The sequence below is a fragment of the Theropithecus gelada genome, chromosome 20 (genome assembly GCF_003255815.1).
Source record: "Theropithecus gelada isolate Dixy chromosome 20, Tgel_1.0, whole genome shotgun sequence".
NCBI classification, from domain to species: domain Eukaryota; kingdom Metazoa; phylum Chordata; class Mammalia; order Primates; family Cercopithecidae; genus Theropithecus; species Theropithecus gelada.
In genome coordinates, this window is record NC_037688.1 from 35,731,209 (window position 1) to 35,751,873 (window position 20,665).

Genomic DNA, 20,665 nt, shown 5'->3' on the forward strand with positions numbered 1-20,665 from the left:
TCCCCCGATAACACTTCCTCTTAGGCTGGGCACGGTGGGTGAGGCAGGCAGATCACCTGAGGTCAGGAGTTTGAGACCAGTGTGGGCAACACAGGGAGACCCTGTCTCTACAAAAAATTTAAAAATTAACTGGGTGAAGTGGCACACGCCTGTGGTCCCAGGTACCAGGGAGGCTGAGGTAGGAGGATCACTTGAGCCCAGAAGGTCAAGGCTGCAGTAAGCTTTGATTGTACCACTGCACTCCAGCCTCAGTGACAGAGACCCTTTCTCAAAAAAAGAAGTACATGCATAGTGACAGCTGGCCATTTAGTAGAAATGGCCCATGCCTTTACACGACTTTGTATAACTAGAAAAGGCTGTTTTTTCTCTCCCCATGCCCAAGCCTATTCCTTTAGGCATGCAGGTAACTGTCATCTGACACCCCGATTCCTATTTCTCCTAATTCCAAAACAAGTAACCCTAAGAAGTAATTCCTACAAGGAGAAAGTCTCAAGTGCCAATCAGCAGTCATTTGGTGACGGTGGGTAGGTCTAACGCTACAGAAAGGTTGTGTCCAGCAGAACCCAATTCCATAGGAATCCAAACTCCCAGGCTGGTGGGCAGCAGTGCTGGGGACAAGCTCACTGCCGAGTCGGTCTGGAAGACCCCACTGGAAGACCTCATGGTGACATAGACCCTGGAACTGCATTGTCATAGATGGCATTCACACTGGCACAGAGAGGCTGCAGCTCTGTCACCCACAAGCAACCAGCCCACTCGCCACACAAAACAGTAGCAGTAGCTTCAGCAAAGCCATGACCTTGTTCGAGTCCTGGGTGGTAGCTTGTGGGAGTAGGAGTGGGACTTAGATTTCGGGGTCTGGTTTGTATCCTTCTTTAGTTTCTTCTCCTGATCCACTTCACTGCTTTGAAGGTATCCTTCTTTCCCCCCCTCCTGAGGTTCCTTAGCTCGCTACTTGACCTCAGATTTCTCTGCCTCTCCTGCTTCTAAACCCACCTGCACGGCCTTCAGTTCTTGTGACACACCTCGCAGGCGTGCTGCTTACACTGCCTCTTATCCAAGCAATCACCTGCCACCTTGACCAGGACGGGATCCAGGGAGTTACCTTACAGTTCCAGACACTACAGGTTCTTGAGCTAAGCAAAGCAGACAGGCAGGGTGACCAGCCTGTTGAGAACCAGGTTCTGGAGGTTGACCAGATTGCTCAAGTCTGTAGGCAACTGTTACAGCCCACTTTTTCTTCCCCTCTCTGTGCCTTGCCACCAAGACAGAGTCTCTGTCATCCAGACTTAAGTACAGTGGTGCAATCATGGCTTACTGCAGCCTTGACCTCCTAGGCTCAAGCCATCCTCCTGCTTAGCCTCCCGAGTAACTGGGACCACAGCTGCATACCATGTCCAGTTTTTTGTGGGGGGGTCGGGGGGCATTAGAGACAGGGTCTCATTGTGTTGCCCAGGCTGTCTCCAACTCCTGGCCTCAAGCGATCCTCCCACCTCCTGCAGCTTGTTCTTAATCTAGCCTCGCCAGGCATGTGAGGCCACGTAAATGCAACAGTAGAGCCTCAGATTTCTTGCAGAGAAGATCCAGCATGGGGGCCTTTGGAAGGGCAGCCAGCTGCTTGAGGACCTTCATTCAGGTTGTCTAGGCTCAGGTCCAGTTCATTGTCTCCTGCTCCTCAGAGGCTCCCACCCTTGCTAACAGCCTTGGTCATGTTGACACTGGCTGAGTGGGCTCAAGCTCCAAGGTTCCCAGCATGGGGTAAGGGGAGCCTAAATGCCTTTGTCAGTTCTGTGGACCCCACCCAACTCACAATGCCTGCGTCCTCCACCCTGAGCGCCCCAGGCCTCACTCCCACTGATGCCACAACGATGACGTGGATCAGGATTTTTCATTTTGCCATCCACGCGTAGCACCAGAGTCTCCCCTGACTGATGTTAGGTATCAACCCAGGACCACTTAAAATCAGAAAGAAATCAAGAAGTGGAGATATGAGTGGAAAAAAAAGGGAGGTTTTTATGCTAATTCTCTATTTGGTTGAATTATAATAGAAAGCCCATCAGGGAAGCTTGCGCTCTCCTCCATAAGGCACATACATAGGTACATATGCAAACTACTTCACAGTTTTAGGGGCCTTGCAAACTCCAGTTCATAATCCCCTATTTTTACCCATTTAAAGCTCTCCGTCTAAACCCTGTAGCTGTGAAACATTCCTCAGCTCATTATGGACTTCTGGTAAAACAGGTGCAAATGGTTCAATTGCATTGGTTTGTGGAGACTCACCTGTGTCATTCTAAGGTAGATCCCAACTCCCAAAGTACCAAGATTTATACGCTTGCCATGCTGTCCATCTTAATATTTTGAGACAGAGTCTCCCTTTATCAACACACTGCAGCCTTGACCATCCAGGCTCAAGGATCCTCCCACCTTGGCCTTCAGAATAGCTGGGACCACAGGTGTATACCGCACCTACCTAATTTTTGTAGTGGTTAGGTCTTGCTATATTGCCCAGGCTGGCCTCTAATTCCTAAGGTAGTCCTCCTGCCTCAGCGTCCCCAAGTGCTGGGATTATAGGTGTGAGCCACTCTGCCTACCAGAGGCTATTTCCTATTCCATTTTATTCATCCAATCCATTCAAAGAATGACAGTTGAGTAGTAAGCTCATAATGACCAGTCACTTCTGCCTCTGGAAACCTGTTTAGAAAGCTCTCAGCCAGGTGGTTTCCAGGATACATGGCCAAGGTGACCTTCCCACCCGACTGCACAATGGCACCTTGACAGACTGAATCGTCAGCATAGGAAGTGCGACGGACTACAACTTCTCTAACCAATTTGTGTAATGCAATGAACATGCCTTGGCACTAACCCAGAAGTGCTCCAGCTTTGGACCAAACATTGATCATTTCAAATGAAATCGATCAAAGAATCCATTATCCTCTCTTCTAGAAACTGATCCGTCAATATCTCACACATTAGGCGAAAACCGGAGTTGTCCAAACAGAGATGGCATATACATTAGCCACTCACAAAGCCGGACAAAAGAGAGCCAAACCTTTCATTGCAAAAGTTACTTAGCTCACCCACTTTATCTGAAGTCTTTTTGCAGTGTCACGTTTTCAGCCTCGCTCACCACAATCTCTGCCTCCCAGGTTCAAGCAATTCTCCTGCCTCAGCCTCCCAAGTAGCTGCGAATACAGGCATGCACCACCACGCCCAGCTAATTTTGTATTTAGTCGACACGGCATTTCTCCATGTTGGACAGCCTGGTCTTGAACTCCCAACCTCAGGTGACCCACCCGCCTGTTTCCCAAAGAGTTGGGATTACAGACATGAGCTACTACACCCGGCCATAATTGGTTATTCTTAACAAATGTCCTCACTTTGGTAAACAGATCCTATAAAATGCATAAACTCAGAACTTCAAAAGATCGTTGGTAACTGTATCAATGTAATAGGTTTCCATCAAAGGTAACTACATTTTAAAATTCTGTTTTGCATAATTTGAGTACAAAGATTGCTCTTTTTTGAGTACTTCTATTAAAAAAAAAAATGTATCCTAAAGCAAAGCAGCACATGTCTCAAGCTTTTTCAGACTTTTTATAAAGATGGGTCTCACTTTCTTGCCCAGGCTGGCCTTGAACTTCTGACCTCAAACAATCCTCTGGTCTCAGCCTCCCAAAGCACAGAAAGTTCTTTTTGATCCAGAACTACTCAGCAGTAGGCTGGGCATGGTGGCTCACACGCCTGTAATCCCAGCACTTTGTGAGGCAGAGGCAGGCAGATCACCTGAGGTTGGGAGTTCGAGACCAGCCTGACCAACATGGAGAAACCCTGCCTCTGCTAAAAACACAAAATTAGCCAGGCGTGGTGGCACGTGCCTGTAATCCCAGCTACTAGGGAGGATGAGGCAGGAGAATCGTTTGAACCCGGGAGGCGGAGGGTTGTGGTGCGCCGAGATTGTATCCATTGCACTCCAGCCTGGGCGACAAGAGTGAAACGCCATCTCAAAAAAAAAAAAAACAAAAGAAAAGAAACACCTCACCAGTTTAAACGAATTTGTAGCTTAGCCAAATCGTGGCCTTAAGGAACGAACCACCTCGGTCCCTCAGAAGTCGGTCACACGCTCCCAGTAGGGATGGCTTCTGTCTCTCCACTTTGCCAACTCGGGCTGTGCCTTACGTACTTCTAGAGAATGTTGTGAAGATTAAACAATCAATACCAAGGAAGCATGGTCATAGTCATTTGGTGTATGCTTGATTGCAGCTGAAGAGTAAATTGGAAGGAGTATAGTCTTTGGTCTGAAACTCCCACCTCTTGTGCTGGGCCTGCCACAGATTTGCTGAATGAAAACGTCAACATCTTTCTGGATGTTTTCTCATCTCTCAAACAGGCTAACAGGACTAGATCTGATGTTCTTAAACACCTCAGTCTTAGCGACCTATTTTACTGAAACTCTCCTAGTGGCCCTCCCATGTTATCCATCATCTGGGAGCAATGTTTCTCAAACTTTTCCCCATTATCACCCCTCCGCCCCACACAAAAGAGCTTTTTTACATTTTGATTGCAACCCTCTTTTTGTAATCTTCAGTTTCCCCTGTGGTAGTATCTCACATAATTATAAGATTATATACTATCACATAACTGTCATGTTTTATAAGAATATTAAAACTAGGAAATTGAGTATCAAACTCGGGATGAAATACCAAAAAAAATACTAGTAAAATGACACATTCCGTATTTTCAGATTTGCCCAACCCTATCACACAAAGGCAGCTAAAAGCATGGTTTCTGCCCATGAAGGCTTATAGCCTCATAAGGCTCCCATAGTTCAAAAAAGTCCCTTATATACTGTCGTTTATGAGAAATACATGAGAGAAAATGCTAACTCCAATAACATTTTCTTAGTCTTTCACTCAAAAAACAATCCACGATGTTGAAGGAGTTGTAAGAGAAATAAAAGTATTTTTAATATCTAAACCAATTCCAGGTAATGTATGTGCCTATTTCACTCACACAACTGCACACCCAAGTGTGGACCATGCAGTGACTTCCTTTTAAAAGCTACACTGTGTTAAAAATAATTCATGACACTTGTTAAAGAACAGAAAGGCAGACTTTATATAGGACCACTGCAATAGGTATAGGAACCACTCCAGTGGTGTTTTGCAGTAAAGACTGAGCTCAACTCCTAATACAAGAAAAAAATGGGGATTTATAGTCAAGGATCTATCCCTTGACTCCCCAAGGATGAACGAGTCAGAGGATGAGAAATTACTAACAGAAAACACGTAGGAGCAGCCGGGCACAATGGCTCACCTGTACTACCAGCACTTTGGGAGGTGGAGGGGAGCGGATTACTTGAGGTCAGGAACTCGAGACCAGCCTGGCCAACATGGCAAAACCCTCTCTACTAAAAATACAAAAGTTAGCCAGGCGTAGTGTCACACACCTGTAATCCCAGCTACTTGAGAAGCTGAGGCATGAGCATTGCATGAACCCAGGAAGCGGAGGTTGCAGTGAGCCGAGATCACACCACTGCACGCCAGCATGGGCAACAGAGCGAGACTCCATCTCAAAAGACATTCAGGGTAAGTGTATTCTGCATAAACCTAACGGAATTCTTGCTGAAAGCAGACCAGAATAGGTATCACGTAGGGACAGTGGAGGAGCAAAGACTAGATCAAATTCCGGGAGGGAGGATTCTGGCAAACTGACTTAGCAGGATTTCTGCCCAAATTGGGTAACACTGAGACGAAAATGGAAGCCCTAAAAGTCAGGGCCTAAGTGGGAAGGGTTTAGAGAAGCCCGATTAGAGTTTGGTCAAAAAAAGAACTTTTGTCAACAAAGAGAAAAAAAACAAAGGTAACTCCACAGTGGAGAATCTTGGTTCACGACAGCCTCAACCCCCCAGGTTCAAGCAATCATCCCACCTCAGCTTCTCAAGCAGCTGAAACTACCAGCACGCACCACCAGGCCCAGCTAATTTAAAATTTGTCTTTCTATCTAGCTGCCCAGGTGATACAAATCCTGCTGGTTCATGACCTCACTGAAAAGAATCTAAGTATACTGCTTGAAGAAAACCAGTATCCCAGAAACCATTTCAAGTAAGGCCCCTTCTGCTCCAATCTTCCACGGCCAGACATTGGGAATGAGCTTGCTGACTTTTCTGGAGTTCTCCTGGAATATACCCCCCTTCTCCTCTGACAATGCCACTGTGTAATTTCTTACTGATCAGTATTTCAGTGTAGCTGGCACAGCTTTTGAAGTTTGGGCAATTTTTAAACTTCAGGAAACTAAAGTAGAGAAGTGAGAGATAAGATGAACACTGCATTATCTATCTCTTACTAGCTTTGTGAGTTAATTGTCCTAATAATCTTTTAAAGTGACTTTCTATTCTACAAGTCAGGAAATTTTGGCAAGTTCTTTTCTTTGTAAGCTAAAGGTGCACACGCAGACAAAGTGAGTGGGGCAGACAGATTCAAGTTTTCCTATTTACAACCAACCAAAAAATAAGTCAAAGAAGCAAAGAAAACAAGTATTTTCTACTCCCCTCAATTCCCTTTAGCTCTTCTTGACCCTACTGCAAATTTGCATGTCTTCTCCAGCTAGAACTTGCTATAGTTGTTTGTCGTTAGCTAGTTCGTAGTTTTACATTCTCGCTAAGTATTTCTAAGCATTTTTAGTATTCTTTCTAAACGCTCTGAAGTCAGCATTTTCAGGAACAATTTTAAAGCAAAATACAGCGCCTATCTGTAGCACCTTCCCCTTACAGACCCTCAATTCCCTCTTTTTAAAATCAAAGTGGTACAAAACAACACCCTTTGGATTACCCTTTATATACCCTAGGCCTTGGGGGTGGGGGAAAAGGTTGCCCTTTAGCCCCAGCTGATTTCAGTTAAGCATCTCAAGGTAAAAGTGATGTTTCCATGTATCAGATCCCTCATTTGGAGACTGATTCATTCAGAGTGGGGTGGAGCCTAGAATCTGGAATCCACTCCATCGCCCCAACTCCATGAGCCTTGGGGCCCCAGCAATTTGGAAATCCTTTTTTTTTTTTTTCTTTTAATAGAACTAGAGGTCTCATTATGTTGCCTGGGTTGGACTCAAACTCCTGGGCACGAGCGTTTCTCTTACTTTGACCTCCCAAAGTGCTGAGATTACAGGCATGAGCCATCTCACCTGGCCTTCATTTTTTTTTTTTTTTAATTGAACTATTCAGTTAGTTATGTTCCAGGTTGAGCATCCCTACATCCAAAATACTTCAAACTTTAAAACTTTTTGTGTGCCAACACGACACCATAAGTGAAAAATTCTGTAGCTGACCTCCTATGATGAATCATATGTTTCATGCACAAAATTATTTAAAATATTTTATAAAATTAGCTTTAGGCTATGTGTATAAAGTGTATGTGAGACATAAATAAATTTCATGTTTAGACTTGGGTCCTATCCCCACGATATCTCATTAAATATATGCAACTATTCCAAAATCGAAAAAAGAAAAAAATGAAAAAAAAAAAACTGAAACCCTTCTGGTCCCAAGTGTTTCCGATTAGAAATACTCCACCTGTAGCTCTTTAACTGCGAGCACCTGGACCTGCATTCTGTTACAATAATATGGAGGAGACTTTTATTAGATAAAAATTATAAGAGGCCATTGTTTTGGACTAAGCTCCTGCACTAGGTCCCAACGGAACTGATTAAAAATCAAAATGGAGTCACTCATGTTAAAGTTACATGTCACCAAACCTAAACTAAGTTTTTGTCTGACCTTCCTAGAAATACAGAGAAGGAAAAATAGCCAATTTCCCAAACAGGCCAGTTTAAATCTTCAGTTTTTCTATTGTTGTGTCTTCTTGTACATGCCTTTCAAGATAAAGTAACTTTGACAAGTAGTGAATACATTCTGTATACGCTCTGTTCTTGGTTTCTGTTTTCTGCAGCTTTACTCTGTCTTCCAAGGCCAGCCTCCTCTGCTTGGCTCACTGGAACACTTACTCTATTTTATGGAACAAAGTGTTGCCCTATCCTGCAATCATCAGGTCAGTTGAGATCTTTAAACTTAATTTGTTGTAATTTTGGTTTCTGACAATTCAAATTGTCTAAATCTCGAGAAAAGAAGATTAAGATGAATGAAGAATAAAGCTCAAAATCATCCAACAGCAGCAGAGGGCTCAAGTGAGATAAACTGCCTTGGATAGGGGGCCCGTCCTCATGTTCCTACTGTATGAATGGAAAGTCCATCTTAGCCGGGGCAGTGGCTCACTCCTGTAATCCTAGCACTTCGGGAGGTCGAGATGGGCAGATCACTTCAGATCAGGAGTTCGAGACCAGCCTGGCCAACATGATGAAGCCCTGTCTCTACCAAAAATACAAAAATTAGCCGGGCATGGTGGCGCATGCCTGTAATCTCAGCTACTCAGGAGTCTGAGGCAGAAGATACCGCTTGAACCTGGCAGGCGGAGGTTGCAGTGAGCCGAGATCATACCACTGCACTCCAGCCTGGGCAACAGAGTGAGACTTTGTTTAAAAAAAAAGAAAAAAAAAAGAGAAGAAAATTGTCCACCTGCAAATGAGGCAACAGAACTAGAGATGGAGTGATACATGGTCCTGTTAGCTTTGCCTGGGGAGCCAAGAGGGATTTGGTGGGGGGAGATTTATTCAAGAAAAAGTGAGAAACTCATTGCTGTAATTAAAATTGGTTGCAGCCAGGCACGGTGGTTCACACATGTAATCCCAGTTACTTGGGAGGACTGCTTGAGGCCCAGAGTTCCAGACCAGCCTGGAACTCCAGACCCTGTCTCACAAAACAAAAAAAAAAAAAAAAAAAAAAAATTAGGTGGGCATAGTGGTTCCTGCCTGTAATCCCAGTTATTCCAGAAGTGGAAGGATAACTTAAGTTCCACAAGTCGAGGCTGCAGGGAGCTGTAGCCGTAATCATGCCACTGCAACTCCAGCACTCCAACCTGGATGACAGGGTCAGACCTGGTCTCTTAAAAATATAAAACAAGGCCGGGCGCGGTGGCTCACGCCTGTAATCCCAGCACTTTGGGAGGCCGAGGCGGGCGGATCACAAGGTCAGGAGATCGAGACCACGGTGAAACCCCGTCTCTACTAAAAATACAAAAAATTAGCTGGGCGCGGTGGCGGGCGCCTGTAGTCCCAGCTACTCAGGAGGCTGAGGCAGGAGAATGGCGTGAACCCGGGAGGCGGAGCTTGCAGTGAGCCGAGATCGCGCCACTGCACTCCAGCCTGGGCGACAGAGCCAGACTCTGTCTCAAAAAAAAAAAAAAAAAAAAAAAAATATATATATATATATATAAAACAAAACAAAAAAACAAAAACTGGTTGAATCAAGTGTCCCAAGAAGCTCGTTTAGACTCATTGTTTTCACAGATGTAGGCAAGGTAAATAACCAAGGCATTTTCAAGAATAGTTTTTCTCGGCCGGACATAGTGGCTCATGCCTGTAATCCCAGCAATTTGGGAGGTCGAGGTGGGTGGATCACCTGAGGTCAGGAGGTCGACACCAGCCTGGCCAACATGGTGAAACCCTGTCTCTACAAAACTACAAAGCATTAGCCGGGCATGGTGGCAGGCACCTCTAACCCCAGCTACTTGGGAGGCTTAGGCAGGATAATTGCTTAAACTTAGGAGGCGGAGGTTGCAGTGAGCTGGGATGTGCCATTGCACTCCAGCCTGGGCAACAAGAGCAAAACTCTGTCTCAAAATGGGGTGGAGTGGAGTGGAGTGGAGTGGAGTGGAGTGGAGTGGAGTGGAGTGGAGTGGAGTGGAGTGGAGTGGAGTGGGTTTTTCTCACCAGTTCTACCTAGAGTCAGAGCTGCATAGAAGGAACCCTAAAACTGGGAGGTGGGAGATGACAGTCATTTTCTTGGCCTATGGGTTTTGATTAACAGACTTGTTTTGCTTGCAGCTGTGGCCATTTGCTGCCTTGATTGCTTTTCTGGCCTTTGGTGTCCCAGGTAGTGCAAAGCCCACCTGAAGGCGTGAGGAGCAGTAGAATGAATGTGACCCCCCAGGAAACGGTGGTGTACTTTACATATGCAATTTCAATTACCCTGCTTAGCAGGTGGTAGTGTCCTACAGATGAAGAAACTAAGGTAGTGGAAGGTTAAATTGCCTACAGCCATGCTGCTGATTAAATATTGACTCAGGGATATAACCCAGGTAGGCTAACCTTGAAAGCAATCCTTCCTGAAAAAGGCTGAATTGTCTCCTGCTAACTGTGAGTCAAGGGCACCTGTTAGGATAATAAGCTGGGAAAGTTGCCCTTTCCAATACATATAAATATATTTTTAAAAAGTCACCTTGAAAAAGTAGCAGTTATAGGAAAATAAAAACAAATTATTGCCAAGTAATGTTTTCAATCAAAATGAATCCACATTTCTCTTTTCTATGCGAGAATAACTCACTCGGTCTCTCTCAATCTGTTTCTCTTTCTCTCTCTCAGTCCCTCTCTCTTTCTCTCTCTCTGTGTGTGTGTATGTGTGTGTGTGTATGTTTAACAGGCATCATCAAAGCAGCTGAGTTCCCCTCTACACATGCAATTCTGGTCATTGATCTGCCAGTTCAAGGAGGGATGCCTGAGTTAACACCGTTATGGCTGAAGTGGGAACGTCCTTTGCCCTGTGCTTCTCAGAGAAGTGATTCTTGGAAACCAGACAAAGGAAAAATAAAAACTGGAAAAGGAGGCCACTTGAAATGTGCATGAGAATAAAGTAAAGAACCGTTCACTCATTCATTCATGTGTTCTTTCAGCAAACAAAAGGACACCAGTGCGTAGCGTAGGGCCTTCCCAAAGCACCCACTCTAAAAAAGGCTCTCAAATGTTGATTACCAGAGGCTAAGAAGAGTAGTGGGGGGCTAGGATGGAGGTGGTGATGGTTAATGGATATGAAAAAAATAGAATAAATAAGACTGACCATTTGATAGCACAACAAGGCAATTATAGTCCATAGTAACTTACATTTTAAAATAACTTAAAGGGTATAATTGACTTGTTTGTAACTCAAAGGATAAATGCTTGCGGGAATGGATAACCCATTCTCTATGATGTGCTTATTTCACACTGCATGCCTATACCAAAACATCTCATAAATACATACACCTTCTATGTACCAATGAAAATTAAAAATAGAAAAAGAAGTCATAAATAAAACCACTGCTTTGGATAATTAAAAAAAATAAAGTCCTCAGGAGGTTCTCTATCTCTGAACCCTGTTCAGTTCTTCACAGCACATTTCACAAACTGGTGATGTGTTTGTCTGTCTGAGGAATTATCTATCTGCTTTTCTGGACTGCAAACTCCAAAATCATAGGGATTGTGTCTGTTTGGTTCAGTGTCCATCTTCAGGACTGAACAGTGTCTGGAACTTAATGAGCATGGTGCTTACCTAATACGAGCTGATGAGTACATGAGAAAGGCAGTGGATGGCTTCTGAAGGCAGGGAGGTGAAAACCTTTTTCCTGCATGTTGTGATTCTCTAATGAGGTCTTCGGATGTTGCTAGGATCTAGCAGCCTATTATTTCAAGTAAGATTCTTACTAAGGAGATGCTTAATTTAAAAATCTTTATTTCCACCTGGTGAGAGGACTTCAAGGCTAGGGCAAGCTAGCTTTGGCCTACTACTTGGGGAACTGTCTGAGATAAATATGTCTCAGGTTCTTGGCTAGAGGTGGTGGTGGAGGAGGTGGGATTTGGATTGAGTGTCCAAGACCTACTGGGAATTTTGGGTCAGACTGACAGGGATGAGTTGGCATTTAAAGAGGCAGAGTTTCTGGAATGGGCTCCAGCAGGTCTTGACTGAGGTCCCCAAAATTGTACCTTTTTTTCAAGAGAGGGTATTCACTCTCTTGTCCAGGCTGGAGTGCGGTGGTACAATCACAGCTAACTGCAGCCTCGAACTCCTGGGCTCAAGCCATCCTCTTGCCTCACTCTCCCAGCAGCTGGGACTACAGGCACATGCTACCACACCCAGCTAATTGTCTTATTTTTAAAGTAGAGACAAGGTCTCACTTTGTTGCCCAGGCTGCTCTCCTGACCTCAAGTGATCTTCCCATCTCGGCCTCCCAAAGTGTTGGGATTATAGGCGTGAGCCACTGTACCTGGCCCAAACTTGCATTTCTAACAAGCTCCACGGTGATGCTGATGTTGTGGGGTCAAGAGACTATGCTTTGAAAACCACTGATGTAGTCAGAAGATCTCAACTTGCTTCTTGGTTCTCGGTTCTTGGTTCTTGGGAGCTCATTGTCCTTACAGGGTTGCTGTGAAGTCTAAAGGGACCAGTACAGTGTTATCTCATTTAATAACCTAACACCTCGCCTGAAACAGGAGAAAGGGGCTTTTTCAAGGTTCACAATTTTTATTAATCAGACCAAGATAACGACTGTAAAACCAGAAGGAGAAAGAATGTGCTGCTCGCAGTTCAAGAGTCAATCTTTTGTTCGTTGATGTGACGAATCATCTTCGAGCTCCCCTTTCTCCAGGGTGGACTTGAGTATCACCTTCCCATCGATGCCTTCCCTTGCCACCTGTGTTTACATTTACAAGCCTGTCTCTAAAACTCGCTACCTCCCCTTCTTTCCTTATTGTTTTCCATAGCGCTCATTTCCCAACACAGTGTAGATTTCCCATGTTTATTGTGCCTACTTTATGAATCGCCCACTAACGTTTCAGCTCTGTAAGGTCAGAGACTTGTATTCATATCGTTCACTGTGGTCATCTCAGCACTTAGAATGTGTGTAGCACATAGTAGGTGCTTACAGTGAGTTGAATGGTGGCTCCCCCAAAATACACGTCCACATCCTAAGCTCTAGATCCTGTAAATGTGATCTTGCTTGGGGGAAAAAAAGATCTTTCAAGATATAATTATGTTAAGAATCTTGAGATGCTATCACCCTGGATTACCTGAGTGGGACTTAAATCTAATGACAAGTATCTTTTTAAGCAACAGAAAGGAAAAAGCCATTGAAGATGGAAGTAGAGATTGGGGTGATGTGGCCATGGGCCCTTGAGCCACAAGAGGCTGTAAGAGGCAAGGAAAGATCACCCCCTACAGCCTTCAGAGGGAGCACAGTGTGGCCTTGTTGATACCTTCATTTCAGACTGACTTTTGACTTTCAGAACTATGAGAAAATAAATTAGTTGTAAGCTGTCCAATTTGTGCCAGTTTGTGAGGCTAACTCAAGGACACTAACATGTTCAATAATTTGGTAGTATGAATGAAGGAGTAAACCAATGAGCTCCCAGTGTGTGGCAGGCACTGCACTGGGTACTGAAGACACAATGATAAACAAGACAGACAAGAACAGTGTCATCTTGGAGATACAATTCTGGAGGGGGAGACAGACAATAAAACTGCAAATGATGAATAGGTTATTAGTGATATTTCTCATAGTGCTTTCCTATGAAAGCAATAAATAGGGTGACAAAGGTATTTGAAATGACAAGAGGGGTGGGGAGCTGGTGAATGGTGCTGTTTCCTGAATACTTCCAACTGCCTGCCTTCTGAGTACTTCATAGGATTGTGCTTCCTCGGCCCCTTGTGGTTGGGTAGGGCTATGAAACTTGTTCTCACCAATGCTTTGTGAATAGAAGTGACAGCTCATTTAATTGCCATTGTGAGACCCTCCAGAGCTCTCTTTCTTTATGCCATGGCAATTAGCAACCAGCATCGCTTGAAAGAGCAGCTGTTCCACCATGCTGGGTTCCAGAGGCAGTAAATGTGGGCCAAAGCTCCCAGACAACACCCAATGTTCATGAGCACGAGTGGGAAACAAATCTTTGTGTAGTTATAACCTCCTAAGATTTGGGGCTGTTTGTTACCACAGCATAACCTTGCTTACGCTAACTGTTATAGGTGCTTAGGGAAAGCATCTCCAATGAATTAACGTTTGGTTTGTGATCTGAATTGTGAAAAGGATCTAGTCATGTGAAGACCAGGAAGAGAGCTTTTCAGGCAGAGGGAACAGGTGCCAAGTCCCCAAGATGGGAAATGGCTTGGAGTGTTCGGGGAACTGATGAGACACCAAGGGATAAAGTATAATGAGTGAGGCAGGGAATGCACAAGCCAAGCCAGAGACATAAACAGAGGCCAGATCAACTACAGCTTTATAAGCCATAGTCAAGGTTTTTCCTTTTTCTTTTCTTCTTTTGAGAGTTGAGGTCTCACTCTGTTGCCCAGGCTGGAGTACAGTGGCACAATCATAGCTCATTGCAGCCTCAAATCCTGGGCTCATGCAATCTTCCTCAAGTCTCTCAAGTAGGGGAACTACAATGTGCACCACCACACCTGGCTAATTTTTTATATTTTTTTATAGAAATGGAGTCTCAGGCTGAGCACAGGGTCTCATGCCTGCAATCTCAGCACTTTGGGAAGCTAAGGTGGGCGGATGACAAGGTCAGGAGTTCGAGACCAGACTGACCAACATAGTGAAACCCTGTCTCTACTAAAAATAAAAAAAACTGGCCAGGCGTGGTGGTGCACCCCTGTAATCTCAGGTACTCAGGATGCTGAGGCAGGAGAATCACTTGAACCCAGGGGGCGGAGTTTGCAGTGAGCTGAGATCACGCCACTGCACTCCAGCCTGGGCAGCAGAGTGAGACTCCATCTCAAACAAACAAACAAACAAACAAAAACACAATAAAAGAAATGGAGTCGGCCGGGCGCGGTGGCTCAAGCCTGTAATCCCAGCACTTTGGGAGGCCGAGACGGGCGGATCACGAGGTCAGGAGATCGAGACCATCCTGGCGAACACGGTGAAACCCCGTCTCTACTAAAAAATACAAAAACTAGCCGGGCGAAGTGGCGGGCGCCTGTGGTCCCAGCTACTCGGGAGGCTGAGGCAGGAGAATGGCGTGAACCCGGGAGGCGGAGCTTGCAGTGAGCTGAGATCCGGCCACCGCACTCCAGCCTGGGCGACAGAGCCAGACTCAGTCTCAAAAAAAAAAAAAAAAAAAAAAAAAAAAAAAGAAATGGAGTCTCACTTTGTTGCCCAGTTTGGTCTCAAGCTCCTAGGCTCCATTGATCCTCCCACCTGGTCTTCCCAAAGTACTAGGATTACAGGCATGAGCCACTGCTCCCTTCAGATAAACTCTAAAAGTCTGTATTTTATCTGAAGCACAATGGTAAGCAGTTTTAAGAAAGGCAGGACATAATCTAAATTATGGTATCTCTCTGCTGGGAGAAGAAACTCAACAAGAGGCTGCTGAGAGTGAGGGCTTGGATGGGGGGCTTGGACTAGAGATGAGGTGGAAGGAACGGAGAGACTGGACACTTTAGATTCAAAAGGCATTTTGGGACAGAATCAGCAGGGTCAAGCTTGCCTGCAGGGTGTGTAGCTTTGGTAGCTGGGAGTACGGTGGTGCCATTTCCCAACAGGGAAGTTTGGAGAAGACTGGCCTCCCATGGGCTGCCGCACTGCGTAGTGCTGGAGGGCAAGCCTTACCCCAGAGGCAGGGCAGGGCCAGGGATGTGACCTGGAAGAGGACACTAACTGGTCAAACGGTTACCTTGGGCTGCTGACCATTGCCTCACTCTAAATAACAATTGGCACTTTTAAGCCGGGCACGGTGGCTCACACCTGTAAGCCCAGCGATTTGGGAGGCTGAGGCGGGTGGATCACTGAGGTCAGGAGTTTGAGACCAGCCTGGCCAACATGGTGAAACCCCATCTCTACCAAAAATACAAAAATTAGCCAGGCATAGTGGCGGGCGCCTGTAGTACCAGCTACTGGGGAGGCTGAGGCAGGAAAATCGCTTGAATCCAGGAGGCAGAGGTTGCAGTGAGCCAAGATCGTGCCATTGCATTCCAGCCTAGGCGACAAGAGCAAAACTCTGTCTCAAAAACAAACACAAACAAAAAAACAAAATAAACAAACAAACAAAAATGTTTACTCTTTAGTGCCATCTAAGGTTTTCACATTTCTTAATGCCCTGACTTTCCTAAATCAATAATGAAAAAAAAAGTTCTTTTTTCTTTTTAAGACAGAGACTCACTCTGTCAGCCAGGCTAGAGCACAGTGGTACAATCAGGACTCACTGTAACCTCTGCCTCTTGGACTCAAGTGATCCTCCCATCTCAGCCTCTCAAGTAGCTTAGACTATAGGTGGGAACCACCATGCCTGAATAATTGTTATAGTTTTTGTAGAGATGGGTATTTGTCATGTTGCCCAGGCTGGTCTCAAACTCTCGGACTCAAGAGATCCACCCACGTTGGCCTCCCAAAGTGCTGGATTACAGGAGTGACAGGCATGAACCTCCATGCCCAATCTAGTTCTTTCTTTTTCTTTTCTTTTTTTTTCCTTTTTTTTTTTTTTTGAGAAGGAGTCTCATTCTGTCACCCAGGCTGCAGTGCGATGGCACGATCTCAGCTCATTGCAACCTCCACCTCTTGGGTTCAAGTGATTCTTGTGCCTCAACCTCCCAAGTAGCTGGGATTACAGGCACCCGCCACCATGCCCAGCTAATTTTTGTATTTTTAGTAGAGATGGGGTTTTACCATGTTGGCCAGGCTGGTTTCAAACTCCTGACCTCAGATGATATGCCTGCCTCGGCCTCCGAAAGTGCTGGGATTGTAGGCATGAGCCACTCTGCCCAGCATAGTTCTTTCCATTGGCTTGATGTATTATACTTATTGTATTATTGTTATATGATAGTAACATATATTACTTATTTCTCTCTTCTTGCCTATTGAATATAAATATTCCAATTGCTCTATAAAAAGATTTTTAAAACCATCAAGGCAGCCTGTGAATTCCTTGTATTTGTGATCAGGTAAAATAATGCCGGTATACCACTAACAGTGCCTGGAACTAAACCACAAAATAAACACTAAATACGTAATGTTACTTACTGCTATTATTGTTGTTATATGGTAAATATTTTGACTTGGTATCTTGTAATGTTCACCTTCTTTTGGTTTTTATATTAGTCACTAAATCTGTGTAATCTGACTTCTTTTAAACTTCTGAAAATAAGGCCATTAATATTTGAATTACAATGAAAGTGAGTAACTATGAGGCCCCCTTTTTTTTACTTTTTATCTGCAGTGAATTATTGACTTCAGTGGATTTAATCAGCACTCCATTGCCATCTGAGTGACCCTGAAAAACAGGAATATTTTTAAGGCAAATTGCACATTTCTTCCATGGCTACACACAGTATTTGGATACCAATATTTCTTCTAATGAGTTTCTACACGTTACTGGCCTATTAATGCAGAGTGAGGGTGGATGGCAGGCATTCTTGGGTGCTTATAAAACTCCCCTTCTCACCCCAGCATCAGCACACACACCGGCACACACATGCACACACACCCAGCATCTTTTGTGCCAACACAGTCATTACTGCATTCATGGGCCAGGACAGCGGTAAAACTGGGCCCCTTCCTGGACTCAAGGCTGAGTCTGGTTTAGTCTAAAGTGATCGTCAGGATGCCATCACCTTTGCCAATGATCAAGGATGGGTGTGTTGCAAAATTCTGGCCAATGAGGGGTGTACTGGGAAATTTCCTTCATTATTGAACAAGAGTACAAGGAAGGAATGTTTTTCTGCTCCTAGATATAATCTTCTTACCTTTTCCAAGGCCAGTATATACGACCCATGAATGGAGCCAGCTGATGCCCTGAAGAGAATAGCAGAATGAAAAGATTACGACCGGGCACGGTGGCTAAAGCCTGTAATCCCAGCACTTTGGGAGGCCCAGATGGGCGGATCATGAGGTCAGGAGATCGAGACCATCCTGGCTAACACGGTGAAACCCCGTCTCTACTAAAAAAATACAAAAGACTAGCTGCGTGAGGGGGCGGGCGCCTGTAGTCCCAGTTACACAGGAGCCTGAGGCAGGAGAATGGCATAAACCTGGGAGGCGGAGCTTGCAGTGAGCTGAGATCCGGCCTCTGCACTCCAGCCTGGGCGACAGAGCAAGACTCTGTCTCAAAAAAAAAAAAGAAAAAAGAAAAAAAAAAGAAAAGAAAAGATTAAAAGAGCCTGGATTAACCAGGCATGGTGCTGTACGCCTGTCATCCCAGCTACATGGGAGGCTGAGGCAGGAGGATCACTTGAGCCTAGGAGTTTGAGGTTGCAGTGAACAATGATCATGCCATGGCAGTCCAGCCTGAATGACAGAGCAAGGCCCTGTGTATAAAAAGGAAAAGAGCCTGGGTTCTGGAATTAACCAGCCCTGAAACCACTCTAAGTCAGGAGTTCTGATTATAAGAAATACTTTTGTCCTAACTGTGTAAGCCACTTCTAGTTGTAGCTTGCTAACCTGCATCTCAGAGCAGAACATGCCAGGTGATAGAGTATCTGCATCATTTCAAAGTTCTCTTCAGAAAGCAGTCATTCACTCAGCAAGTATTCACTGAGCACCTATTATTTGCCAGGCACTTTACTAGGTACTGGGGATTACAGTGATTACTAAGAGATGGGTCCCTGTCTAATGTCACTAACATTTTGTTGGGTGAAACAGACATTAAATGACTAATGCACTTAAAACAATTTATTCAACTAAAATAAAGATAAATGCTATAAGAAGACATATAGGGTACTAAATAAACCATAGCTAAGGTTCTGGAGGGCCTGTGAAGGCTTTCAGGGGAACCTGTATTTGTGCTGAGCCTTGTGGGATGAGGCTCAGGTCTTGACTAGGGCCAGGAGGAATGGGTTGCCTTGAATGAGTTGGACTAATGGTGAATTAATTCCTATAGCAGGGCACACATTAGTGAATTCTCATACTGCTATAAAGAAATACCTGAGACTGGGTAATTTATAAAGCAAAGAGGTTTCATTGGCTCATAGTTCCACAGGCTTTACAGGAAGCATGATGCTGGCATCTGTTCAGCTTCTGGGGAGACTTCAGGAAACTTACAATCATGGCAGAAGGCAAAGGGAGCGTGGGCACTTCATACAGCCAGAGGACGAGCAAGGACGGGGCGGGGCGAGTTCTACACACTTTTAGACAAGCAGATCTTGCGAGAACTTACTCACTGTTGTGAGAACAGCACCAGGAGATGATGCTAAACCATTCGTGAAGGATCCGCCCCCATGATCCAATCACCTCCCACCAGGTCCCACCTCCAACATTGGGGATTACATTCAATATGAGATTTGGGTGGGGACACAGGTCCAAACCACATCAGGTCACGTTGCTGCCAGACAAATTCAGGGCTCTGTTTGCAACGAGTCAGGGGAACAGCTACGAGCAGGTATCGCAGAGAGTCTGCACTAGTGTGAATCTTAGTTGACCAGCAGAAGCCCTTCATCTCAAAAGTCCCTGTCATTTGCCAACAGAGGAGCCTGTTTCTTCCTAAAGACTCGGAGGCCAGTATCCCTTGTAGAATACATTTTTAGGTTACCCCTAAATTCATTTTTTTTCTTTTGTTTTACCTCTTGCAGATATAACAGAGATGTACTCTTTATTGGGTGTAGGTGACTTTTTTCTTTCCTGGAATAATGTCTATCAGTGTCTACAAGAGCCAATTTCTCAGATCAATCACCTCAAACATTTAATGGACATGTGCAGCACATCCCCCAGCTAATTCACAAAATCTTTAAATTTCTGTGTCCAGTTAATCCATATGTAAGAAAACTTAGGTGACTTCTTCATCTAAGGTCTGCCAAAAAGAGTCTTAGCTAGATTAAGTTGTTCTGACTGTATTATCTGAATTTAATAAAAATCTAACTATCTTTACTTTTTATATAACGGGATAACAAATTCAGAAACCTCTCTGGGGATGGGAGTAGGAAAGGAAGTGGAATTGTGTGCGGGAGGCAGTGAGGCAGATAGAACAAATCTGTCATCTTCAGTAGATTATAAATGTTTCAGACAGGCGTGGTGGCTCATGCTGCTCATCTCAGCACTTTGGGTGGCTGAGGCAGGAGGTTCACTTGAGCCCAGGAGTTTGAGACCAGCCTGGCCAACATAGCGAGACCCTGTCTCTCCAAAATAAAAAAATTAGTTGAGTGTGGTTGTATATACCTGTAATCCCAGCTACTCAGGAGGCTGAGGTGGGAGGATTGCTCAAGGCTGGGAGGTCAAGGCTGCAGTAGACACTGCACTCCAACCTGTATGACAGTGTGATACCCTGCTTCACCAACCCAAAAACACAGATAATAAATTTTTTAAGGGCAAGGACCACACTGGAAGAGGCAGCTTAACATGATGATTAAAACTTAGGGCCTTGTGCTCGCTTTGGCAGCACATAAACTAAAATTGAAATGATACACAGAAGATTAGCATGTTCCCCTGCACAGGGGAAAAAAAAAGAGTTGGGGCCTGGTTTCAAAGGCAAGTTCTGCTACTTACTGTGTGATCTCTGGAAAGTTACTTAACCTCTCTGTGTCTCAGCTCATCTCTATAATGAGAGTAGAAACAGCAGCATATACTTCATAGGATTGTGCTTTTGTAGGAAATACAGTCAGAAACAAACTTAACTTTGTTTATATAAAATGTATGTAAAATGTCAACCTCTTTTGCATCATGTTGCACTTTGGCAGTCTGATAAATCCTATAGACCCCTTCTCAGGATTATATGTTTAAATGCATAAAATAAAATACATGGATGACAAAGAATTTATAGAATTAAATACCGTTATCAAGATGTTTTCAAAATGTATTAAACAGAATACATGCGCTTCTTTAATGAT

At 44.6% G+C, this 20,665-nt stretch overlaps 2 pseudogenes; one reads left to right on the plus strand and one right to left on the minus strand.

The window, feature by feature from the left end:
• LOC112613845 overlaps window positions 1–19,299 on the minus strand; it is a 28,672-nt pseudogene extending 9,373 nt beyond the window's left edge.
• A 902-nt stretch (window positions 19,300–20,201) lies between these two features.
• LOC112614947 lies at window positions 20,202–20,302 on the plus strand (annotated as a pseudogene).
• The last annotated feature ends 363 nt before the right edge of the window (window positions 20,303–20,665 follow it).